This window comes from Pezoporus flaviventris, unplaced genomic scaffold, assembly GCF_033815535.1.
Source record: "Pezoporus flaviventris isolate CSIRO_AGI_PZ_B2104156 unplaced genomic scaffold, CSIRO_AGI_Pfla_v1 ptg000036l, whole genome shotgun sequence".
Taxonomy (NCBI): Eukaryota; Metazoa; Chordata; class Aves; order Psittaciformes; family Psittacidae; genus Pezoporus; species Pezoporus flaviventris.
The window spans coordinates 35,177,576-35,189,590 of record NW_026892584.1 but is presented as its reverse complement, the minus strand read 5'-3'; positions in this window follow the sequence as shown (position 1 = coordinate 35,189,590).

The window sequence follows — 12,015 nt, the reverse complement described above, 5'->3', positions numbered from 1 at the left end:
AAGCGGGACAGGAAGGATCTGGCAGAGAAGCAGCAAATAAGCAAGGCTGCACTGGATCAGTTGGTGGCCCAGACGGGCGAGGAGGAGCAGGAGCAGGTGAGGTGTGGGGGGAGCTCTCACCACCCGCTGGTTCGGTGAGGTGGTCCTGGTGGGGTTCCCAGGCACATCCCCTGGCTTGCTGGGGCCATGGAGCCCCCACGGCTCCTGGGATTGTTGGTTGCATGTGTCCCATCTCAGAGGTGATTCCTCTTCCCCTTCTGCAGCTGGAAGAGCTGAGCGTGATGGAGAGCACGGGGCAGGAGGAGACAGCATGCCCCACCTGCAGCAGCAACGTCAGCACGCGATTGGGGAAGCTTCTGCAGCGCTATGAGAAGCTGCAGGGGTTGGTGGACTCCCTTATGTCAAGCAAGAAGAGGGGCAAGGTGGTGAGGGAGCTGCCAGGGAAGAGCCAGGTAGGGAGATGGCAGCATGGGGGACTTTGGGAGGGGTGTGCCAGAACCATGCCCGGCTGTTTGTGCTTCGGTGTTATGTGGTGGAGTTCCTTGCTCCCCCCCACATTATCTTGTAAAGTCTGCAGCATAGAGGGGGATTCAAGCCATGCTGCAAATGTCCTGCTGGCACTGAGAGCCTATGGCCACTGGCCCAGTAAGCCAGGTCTGTCCCCGTGGGGCAGCCAGCCCACCTTGCGTGGCACTACCTTGTTATTTTCCTCCCCGGAGCAGGACCAGGAGGCGCTGAAGCGTGTGCAGGCTGCCATCCTGCAGATGCAAGGGGAGTATGAAAAGCTCAACTCTGTCACGGGGAGGCTCCTGGATGACAGTCGCCAGCAGCAGAAAGATATCGAGGTAGATGGCTGAAAGCCCCATGGGCTTAGGGCCTCCTCCAGGCAGAGCCCAGGTTGGGGACCGTAAGGGAATTTCCCCGTGGAGGTTAAAAGTACCTTAATCCAGAGGATTCTTGGGGGGGGGGGGGCGGGGGGGAGAAGCAGGAGTGCTCCTGCCACAATGTCATATGATGCTTTCTGTGTTGGAAGGGTCTGTTCCAGTCCATGGAGAGGCTGGAGAAGGAGAAGGCAGACAAGGAGGACCTGGAGCTGGGAATGGATGAGGTACAATCTCAAGGGGCCTAAGCATCAGCCAAGGGGGTCCTGGGCAGGGTGACAAACGCCCCTTGTCCCCTGGGAGCTTGGTGGCAGAGCTGGTCTGCGGGAGGGAGGATTTCTAGCCCAGCTGCAGGTCCCTCCGTCTCCCCCCGTGTCCCTTGGGCTGGTGGGACCGACCCTGTGGTGGTGATGGGGCGAGTGGGAGCACACAGCCGTGGGAGGGGCACAGTGGTCCTGCAGAAGTGCTATTGCCTCTGCCCCTGCGATGAGCTGACCCTGGCTCTTGCACCTCCGTCCTTTTGCCACCGTTCTCCTGCCTTTCCCTGTCGCTAGAAAGCAGAAAAGGGCGCCTTGGAAAGCAAAGTCAGTCGCAGCCAATTTGAGGCGAGCCTGGAGCTGCTGAACAGGAGAAACCAGGAGGTGCTGAGCCGGGTGACAGGCCAGGAGCATGGGCTGCACGAGGTCCAGCAGCAGCTGCGGGAGGAGATGGCCACCAAGGTGAGGGGCGGCTCATCACCGCTGCACAAAACTGGCACCTTCGGGGCTTGGTGGCCCAAAACAGCATCCTCCTGAGGATACCTGCTCCTGGCTTTTCTCTGGGGATGCAGTCTCCCATCCCGGAGCCGCTGGCTGAGGGAGTGTGTCTGTCTGTAGCTGGATCGCCTGGAGCTGGGGCCATTCCAGCAACGGCTGGAGGAACAGTGGAAGAGCAGCCTTGAGCAGCTCAAGAAAATGGCACCACTGACGGAAGCTGACGATGCAGCTGGGATTAGGAAGTGAGTGCAACAGGGACAGCACTCGCCTTGTTCCTGCTTTCTCCTTGCCTGCATCCCCTGTTCCCATGGTGCTCTGGGTGCCTGTGGCAGTGGTTCCCACGGCATTGGAGGTTTTTGGGCGCTCCCCTCTGTGGACTCCTCTGTGCCTAAGCTGAGGTGGAGCTTTTTCCAGGAGGCAGCCCGCAACCAAGCACTCTCCCTCATCCTATCGCCTTTCTTCTGTAACCAGCCAGCAGCTTGGGACCTTGGGGGGGAGGGGGGGGGGGGCGGGGTTAAAGCAGGCTCAAAACCAGGTTTCCCAACTCACCCAGCCCTTTCTCCCCTCCCCAGGCAGCTGCTGGCGCATTTCCAGTGCCTGTCTTGTGACAGGCAACTCAGCATGCGGGTGCCTGGCTCGTAAGTAGCGCCTAACACAGGCGCATCAGGAGTCTGCATGGGTGGGACGGGGGGAGATGGGTGCTGGTGGTGCTCCAGACCAGGCATGGGGTTTGGGGCGTCTGCCTGTGAGGGTCCGATCATGCCCAGCGCCTTCCACAGGCCTGCCCATCAGCGGGAGGATTAGGACCTCTCCCTGAGGGCAGCAGGCAGGGGATGCCATGAGGTACAAGCCTATGGGGTTTGGGGTGCTGCCACGAGCCAGGGTGGGTCATTTGTCGCCTGTCACCCACTGATGGCTCTTGCCCTCCCCAGGCCTATCCCGCCCATCCCACCACTTCCACCTCTGGTCCCTCGCATCGCTGGACAATCCCACCCTGTTTTAAAGACAGAGCAAACCCACAGGTAGGGGACATGGGACCCATCCCCATCCCTGGGCTGCAGGATGGCTCTGTCCCAGCAAGGGAGAGTCCTTCCCTGAGTCGGGGTAAAGGGCTCTGCTCCCTGGGCAGGGCAGGGAAGCAGAGATGTGCCACAGAGGCTGAGCTGTGCTTGCCCCAGGCCTGGGGGTTTCACAGCCTCCCCACTGTGCTGCCCCACCTCTCTCTCAGTGGCGCTGAAGCCACATGTGCCGAGTTGCGTGCTGGGTGCTGAGTGTTCCCATACCCTATCCTGCAGGGAGCGGATGGCTGCATGCAGGTACCCCACCTTGCCACGGCAGTGTGGGGGCCAGCATCCCCTCACACACCCGCTGCAGCGCAGCCTGCACCTCCAGCTTCTCCAGCCCAGCGCCCCACAGGCACTCCAGCCCTCCACCCTGCTTCCCAGCAAGGTAGGGATGAAGAAAGAAGGGAACTGGCGGGGGTGACTGAGGTTGGGAGGGCGATGCTGAGCATCTGGGGCGGGGGAGCCATGCCTCAGTTTCCCCAGGAGAGATGGGTATAGAGGGTTGCTTGGGGATGCTGAATTCAGCCCCGTGCTTTAGCCAACGCGTTCTCTCCTCCCCAGCTCGACACGATAGAGCAGTTGGGCCAGGAAAGCCGCAGGCCTGACCCCTGCCCCTCAGCCCCTGGCATCACTGGCCCCCTGGAAGACAGGTCAGCCTCACCCCACAGCCACCTTCGCCAAGTACACCGGCCCCACCCACCCCTCCAGCCCCGCAGGATGGATGCAGTAACCCGGCAGCCAGGCAGGACTGGGGGTCACCGGCTGAATCCCAGCGCTCCGGCACCCCAGCTCCCGAGGAAGTAGCTCCCGGCAGCAGCGACAAAAGGTGATGCTCAGCAAAGCGCCTGTGTGGCCTGAGTGAGGGGACCCTGGCTTGGGATCTGCCCTTGGCCCGCGGCCACGTGTCACTGAAGGAGCTGAAAACAGCCCCTGGCCACCCCGCTGCTCCTCGTCCCCAGGGTCTGAGCGCCGTGAGCTGTTGCGCTCCCCCTGGCACCTCCACGAGCCCTGTGTGGCCCCGATGGCCCCTGCTAGGGGAGCCTGTGGCCCCAGAGTGGGGCTGGGGCAGCTGGGCAGTGCAGCAGGAGGAGGAGGATGCTCAGTTGCTGCTGAAGGTGGTAGCAAATTGGCACCTGGGTGGGAAGGGTGGTGGCAGCAGCACAAGGTGAGGGACAGCTCTCAGCTCCCTGTACGGGGCTCTGCCCTCCTCCCTGCTAAAAGCAGGGAACTCGCCCATGTCGTTGCCCTTCTTTTCTGATTGTCAGTATTGCAGTGCCATTGGTAAAGAGCACAGGGCAGGAAGGGGCTTCAGGGCTTCATGCTAGAGTTGGCTTCCTTGGTGTTTACGGTAAGGAAGGCAACGTGTGTGCCTGTACTGCTTCTGGCATCCAACTGAGATCATACCTAGCCCTTAATTCACCAATAAACCATGACATCAGTTAGCTGGGGCCAGCCAAGACTGTGGAGATTTGGTGCCTCAAAGAGCATAGGAGAGCTAACTCCCACCAGAAGTAGGGTGTGTGGACTTCTGAGGCTAGGGTTCAACTCCCCTGGCTTCAGAAGTCTACCGAATAAAAGCTTAACACTGTGTCACATTGAAGCCAAAGGACTATAGTCATCCACCCGTATGCGGCTGTTAAGAGACTGCGCTGTTGACTTCACTGCCTGTGTGGACCACGCAACCTACAGGCTTCAGTCCATGACTGTAGACCCTTGAGCTCTCCTGGAAGCCCTGCTGTCAAGCTTAGATGTAGAAACATACGCAGCAGTTACCTATAGTTAGGTGAGAGGAATGCCAGTCCAGGTGTCTGTGGGACTGTAGATGCCCGTGATGAAGTGAGCTACTGCAGAGGATCAAGAGATGAAACAGAGGTTTGTCTTAAGTGCACCAGGCCATATTAACCAAATGCCACGGTACTGGGTCAGTGCCTGTGACAGGCACAGCCTTCATGATAGCATGTAAGTGGCAGTGTAAGGTCACAACTGCTCTGTTTGTGTAAGTCCCTTATACCCACGTGGACCTCAACAGGGCTCGGAAAGAGGATGTGCACCACCTCGGCGTGGTCTGTTGAGGCACCGCTTGGGCAGGAGCAGTAGTGGCACTTGATAAACGTTTTGTTAGATCATTATATTCCTAAGCTTTATTTCCTGCTACCTATGCCAGATGGCATAAATTCTTGAACAGCAAGGCCCATCCAAGGCCCCCAGCTTCTCGCTGCTTGAACATGGAGAAGATCAATCAGAATATAGAGAGGTGACTCGGGGATTTTCTGTGTGCGTGCAATACCTTTTTTCTCTGTTTGCAGATCCAGCTGATCCGGAGAGCAGTGCGGCTTCTGACAAGCGAATGATTCTTAGTGCAGCACAGGACTAAAAACCCATGTGTTGTTTCTTACTCTTGAGAGCCCTTTAAAAATTATGCTTTTGAACATAGTGAAATATTTTGTGACGATGACAAGGCTTCAAATAAAAATGCAGATGCAAGCACATGCGCAGGAGAAGAGCACCGTCAGAAGATTCCCCTTATTTATTCATTTCTGCCATGGGTTTGCACCTACAAAGCTAAAATACTTCTTGTAGCAGATCATTTCTGGTTATCTCTATTTTTGCTTCTGATACCGGTAGTGAACTCCTGTAGAACACAGAAAGTGTGCAGGATAAGGAATGCACCAGTATGTCAGCATCTGGCAGAGGAAGCAGCAGGGCAGGACCTGGAGGAGATTCACAGTTGGGGATGAGATTCAAATGACATTTCCGAGCTTGAAGCATGATGGTTGCAGACATTAGTCCAGCACTGTGCGGCCAAGCACCCCAGCTCTGCTTAGGCTGCCCTCTAATGATGAACGCAAATACACTCTGGAGGTACTTTGTTTCCATTGCCCAGGAGCTTGGGTCTGCTCCTGCATGTGCCCACATGAGTCCTGTGGGAGAACCTAAGTCCACCTGGACTCCCAAGCCTGCTGAGCCTCTGGACCTCCAGAGATGTTTTGTTAGGTTGTTGGAGCATATTTCATCCACACTTGCATGTCTGGGTTTCTCCACCCGCAGTGGTTTAGGGTGCTACCCACTTTTATCGTAGTACTCCAGTTGATGGAGCAGTCTCCTGGCATATTGATGGTCTTGGGCTCACTTCTCGGTCTGTTTTGCAAGGGTGAGGGTTTGGATCCACCTCTTCCTGATTTCAGAAGAGCCAGAGACATAGTCATGTCAAGGAGCAGCACTGGGTCTGGAAAGCAGTGTTTCTTGAGGCTGTTAGGAAGGCTCTGTGCCTCTTGGTTGCTGAATACACTCCATGAGACAAGTCTTCCCAAATGCAGATAAAGGAAAAGTGACAGCCGTTTTGTGAAGGAAACAACAAGAATTCACTTCATGAAGGAAATTCAAGAATTGACAAGAATTGCCTTTGGACCAGATGTCACAGTGGCAGTCTCTCCTGAACTCTGGCACTGTCTGTGGTGCTTGCTGATGGAAGGGATCAAGACTTGGAAACGGCATAGCACACAGAGAGCTGACATTAGTAGACTCTAGTATGCTCTGCTTGCACATGCCAGCTACGTGGAAGCAGGCTGGCTTGCAGCTCCGTAACTACGTAGAGACCTGCCAGCCAACCTCTGCACAGCCAAAGCTCAGCCTGTCCTCCCTCACCTCTTCCCTGCCTTGCTGCTGCTCTCTGCAAGCCTTTTCAACCTTTGAATAGAGCTGATCCTACAGTTCTCTGAGCATGCCCTTTCCCTGTAAAGTCCAAATGTCTCCTCCTCTGAAGATAACCTCTCCCCAGTTGTTCCTTATCTTTAGCCAGGTGGAGATGCCCAGGGGGCTGGCAGCTGGGTCTGACAGCCTCAGGGGGAGCGTGCCATGGAAACATGGAGAGATGACAGAAGAATAGGGAAAAGCAGTTGCAATGTGCTACTGCTCCCTCGGGGGCTGCAAACAAGAGTAAGATTAAAAAGACAGTACCAGACATTTCTCATGACATTTCACACCCCAGAAGCATTGTGGTGGGGGAAGAGCAGTCCCTGGTGCAAGTGCCCCAGTGGGCTGTGGTTTGGGAAAGACGCCTCTCTAGGGGCGTTTCTCCATCTGCTCTGCAGCCCTTCACTGCTTGTCACTTCTTTAGTCCCCTAAGGAGGCTGAGTTGGCCATGGGAGGTCAGAGCTGCAAGGCTGGACCAGGCCACCAACTGAGCCATGTCCCAGAGGCCAAAGTCATTGCCCATCATAAGGAGGTTGGTGGTGTGGTATTTCTGGACCCTTTGTTTCCTACTGAGTCTACAAAGACCCAAAAGTGAGATACTGAGGGGGAGTATGTTTGTGTGGCTAACAAAGGGAATAACTGCTTCAGTTTTCTGAGAGGGACATGTACAGTGTAAGTTAATATTCAGGGATCTTTCTACAGCGCCTGGAAAGGGAAATGAACATTGGAGGAGAGATTCCTCCCCCATCTCTGGTGCCAGGTCTTGAAGGCACATACACCTCTGCCTTGCTGCACAGGAACCCTGAAGGATGGGTTCAGTCCAGTTTCCCCATTTCTTTGCGCGTACACAGGTACACAGTGCCGTCCAGGCACCTTAGGGCCCCTAGACATCTGCATGGCCTGGCAGATCCAACACAGGACCGGGGGTAAATCTGTCCCCTTCCAGAGAGGCCAAGTGAGGCAAGGCAGGACGCCCTGGTCTTCTCAGAGAGCACCACTTGCTTAGGTTTAGACAACTGAACCCAGCCAAAGGCGTTTCACTTTTACATCGTTAAAGCTGGGTCGGCACGTCTGGTCTGGATCTTGACAATTTGAATAATGAATTCCATGACTGGAATTGTTCTGAGCTGCGTATTTATTTTTCTACGTTCGTTCTTACTTCTTTTGTAAGTAATTCGAAAAGCATTTTGTAATGCTTTTCAACTTTTCCAAACACTGAGACAAGGAGGCACAAAAGCGCAGAATGAAATCAGTTCTAAGTAACGTTAAGATTGACGGCTGTGTAATGGAAAATACCTGAGATGCTTGAAGAGAAACCCTTGTAGTTGACATAGTTTTAGGTCCTTAGGACCTTAGTACAAAAAAGTGTAAGAAAACCAGGATGGAAAAACCGGACCTGGGGATGGGAAGTATCTGGGACTAGCAGATGTCCAGGATGGGCGCAGTTAAACTAACTGGTAAGCAGAAGGACAGGATGATTGCTATGTTTGTGGTGTTAATGAACCCATTAAGCTGGTGTAAACATCTACTGGGGAGTATCTGGGCCTAGCAGATGTCCAGGATGGGAGCAGTTAAACTAACTGGTAAGTCGAAGGACAGGATGATTGCTATGTCTGTAATGTTCATTAGGCTGGTGCTTCAAAGGCTGCCAGAAGTTATGAAGATTGTTGGAAGAAGTAAACGACCCTCAAAGACCACCATCATGTTTTTGTATACACGCGGGAAACTTTCTGGAAAATGACGTAATTCACGCGTAGCCTCCTGAATATGCATGTATGCCCAGTGACTATATAAGGACGGCTTGCATAGCAATAGGGGGATACACGTTAGGAGGAGCTATCCCCCGTGACTCCCGGCGCGGCAATGGAGAACACCTGCTTGTCAACTTGAAGGCTTTGTTGGCGAGTTTGTTGAAGGAGTTTTCTCCGAATCTCTCGGGAGGTTACACAGAAGCCCAGGACAGGTGGGTCGTTTCCAGGAGCTCCAGAAGGGATCAAACCTTGGAGCCAAACCCCACGAGGGATGCGCAGGGCTGGGTGAGGTCTGAAGGCTGTGGATGGGGTTCCTGTGTTTTCCAAGTACTAGGAACAAATCCTGGCTGTACTCTCTGAGCGTAGCGTGGCTGTTCAGCCTGTTGCAGGAAGAGAGTCCTGTGCTGAGAGGATTATGGAATGCATCCACTGGAGTGCATGAAGTTCCCGCAGAGGTGTTCAAGCCCCCTTGTTCTGAGCTAATGCTGGACCATGCTTTTCATCCTGGAAGCCGGTGTTCAAGGTGTGAGCAGCACTGCTCTTTTCTCCCAACTGCTTGGCAGACCTGGCAGAAGTAAGGTCAGGGCTTGTTGCCTGCTATTGCGCCGCTTGGGCTTGCTTTTCCTAGGCTGTGTTTGGGTAGTAACTGTGGAATGGCAGCCCCAGTGACCAGAGGGTTGAGCTGGTGTCCCCCGGGTCGTAGTCAGCACCACAGCCTGAGTTCTCCTCAGCCTTTGCTTCACACCTTACCCTGACGAGAAGCCAGACGCAGCTGGCTAACCTGAAGCCAGGAGATGACTCAAAATCCCTACCTGCTTTAGGAAAACTGGCACTCTGCATTCACCGGCTCCCAAAGGCTACGGGGAGACGGTGGGTTGGGGCTGGTGGACTCAAGGACACAGCATCTGCCTGTCCTGACACAGCGTGGGCCTTGGTTGCCACCCTGTCAGCAGTGAACCTCAGTGCTTTCCGTTCTGCCCCAAGGTCCTTCCCTTGCTGTTGCTGCCTCACTGTGCTGGGGTGGCCCCGTGCTGGTTTAGGGGTCTTGCAGCTTCTGCCAGCCCTGAGGGCTGTCTAGAAAGCACGACTAGTCCCTGGGGGTGGCTGCGGAGCTCCTGAGCCTAAAGCTCTGCCAGTTCCTGAAGTGAAGGCGTAGGATCCCTCATAAGAGGGTGAGCTTCCTGCCCCGCTGCATCTTGTCCCCACCTCTTCATGCCTACTCCCTCTCGGAATTCAATCCTCCCGGCTCAGGAAAGAAGACGACACAGAGCAAATCTCTCTTTAATGACTGAAAATGAATCTCTCATCTCTTTGAAAAGAGCAAGGCATCTGTTCTGCCTCTGGCTTGCCCACCCTCATTCTCTGAGAGCCTCACCGCAGGAGGGAGGCGTCGGTTCTCCACCATGGTGGGACCTGGAGGTTTCTGCGGGAAAAGATGTTCTTGGGGATTCCTTCTGTCACTACTTGTCCGATGTGTGAGTGCTTCCAAGATGTTTTGGAGTCCTCTCCTTCCTCGGGTTGTGTGGAAGCTTGTGTCTGTCTGCGCTGCTTTTTCCTGGTTGTGCAGCTCTTTGCTCTGGAGGGAGATGCTCAAAATGTGTGCGGTGATGCTGTCAGCAGCAGCCTTCCCCCCAGCATGGCCATGCCTAAGGGAGAGAGTAAAACCTGTCCTGCTTTTGCCACATAGCTCTGCCGTCCTCGGCAGGACAGCTTGCCTTTCTAGAGCACTAAGTTTCTCAGTGTGTTGAACCTCTTTCAACTTCTTTAATTACACCAGTTTAGGTGATTAGGAGTTTAATTTTTTAAAGCAGATGTTTTATTCTATAGGGTCACGAGGTCAATTTGACACCTGAGCAGGCTCCAATAGGGAGCTTTTCTATAGAGTACATCCTCTCCGAGGCAACTGTTACCTGCCCACACCATTCTTTGTAGTTGGACCATCTACTTTGGGTACAGGACATGTGTGAATATTCACGTTTGGACCCCTCCCTTTCTTGAAGGCAGACAGTTTCGTAAACTCCAGGCTGGTCAGGATGAGCCCTGCGAAACAAGACCTAGGATTGGACCCTGAGCGCTGCTAAGGGTATTTGCCTGGAAGATGGTCTATTGCTGAGGTGAGTAGCTCGAGAGAGGATGCCTTCAACACCAGAGTGGGGGGAGGTCAGCATCCAGGAGCCTCAACTCAGGGCAGTGAGAGCCACCAAGGGAGCCTCAAGTCCTCAACAGGACTTGCCCAGGAGCCAGCAGCTCAGCTGACGCTAGCAGCTGACTCACAGGGGGCAGAGCCAGGAGAAGCGGCACCAGCCCTGAGTGGTTGAAAACCTGCCCTAGGGAGCACGAGCGATGAGGAGCCTGGCAAAGAGGGTGGGTCGAGGCAGTTTCCGCAGGCAGACAAGCTGGATGGTGAGCACTCGTCGTATGACCAGGGCCCGGTCTGGGAGCTCTGCTCTGGCTGCCCCGGCGGTGGCCAGCGTAGGCACCCAGAGAGAGCCGATGAGAGGTGAGACTGCAGTGTAGAGCTTGGAGTGTAGAGAGTGCCTGCACTGGTCTTGTGAGGGGAGGGTGCACAATGAGCAGGGCTGCACTCCGTACTCCCTCGTAGAGGTTCTTCTGCAGCAGGTTGCTGAGCTGGGGATGCTGTTAGTAGGCTGCGAGATGTCAGGGAAGCTGAGAGGAAGCAGGAATGTTTGCTCCAGGCCCAAACTGTGCAGGGGCCTCAAGCTTACCCTCTAGCTCATGAAGGAAAGAAGGAGGCTGTTAACCCAGGAAGCTGGGAATTAGTAACAAAAAAGAACAACAAAATAAAGGAGGAAGAGGACAGTTAAAAGCAAGGGGCTTCCTCCTAAATCTGCTGTCCTTGCCCAGAACCACTTTGCTGTCCTGCAGGGGGCTAATGAGAAAAAGCACTCGCACCAGAAACAGCCAGCTGATGCACTGGTAAAGAAGATCTCTACTGGTGCTCCAAGGAAAAAGCAGTGGGTAGTAGTAGTAGGGGACTCTGAAAGGGACAGAAGCACTCATCTGTCAGCCTGACCTGGTCTCCAGGGGGTTGTGTTGCTTACCTGGGGAATGGATCAGGGATGTTGCAGAGAGGCTGCCTGCTCTAGTAAGTCCCATGGACTATTACACACTTCTAGTGATCCACGTGGGTGCTAGGGATATAGATAGTAGTAGCCTGAGGAACATAAAGAAGGACTACAGAGCCGTGGTAGAGGTGGTTAGGGGCTCTAGAGCTCAGATTGTCTTTTCGTCAATTCTCCAGGATACAGGGGAGGACCTAAAAAAAAGCTAGGAAGATTGGCCAGGTTAATAAATGGTTAAAAGGGTGGTGTCTTAATCAGGCATTTGGGTGTCTTGAACACAGGACCCAAGTTTGCAGGCCAGGTCTACTGGGGGCTGATGTAGCTGCTCTAAAGGGTAAGAGTGGTTTTGGTAGATTTGCCATGCTGGTCAAGGATGCTTTAAACTAGATGTGTTGGGCATAATTCCATCCCAACACACCCAGTCAGTTGCCAGCACATACAATAAAAGCTCGGAGCAATGCAGAGATATTCCAGCCTCTCCAGCCAATGAACAGGCTTCATTTGGAGCTCGGCTCAGATGCCTCTATACAAATGCCTGTAGCACGGGGCACAAACAAGAGGAATTGGAGATATGTGCACATCTACAAGGGTATGATATAATAGGCATCACAGAAACATGGTGGGATGGCTCCTGTCATGGTTTAAACCCAGCCAGACAACTCGTTCACTCACTCTTCCCCCTTCTTGCCCTCCCCCTACTCCTGGAGAGATGGAAAGGAGAACTGAAAAGAATGCAACTCCCACGGGTTGAGATAAGAACAGTTTAGTAACTAAGGTATGACACAAAC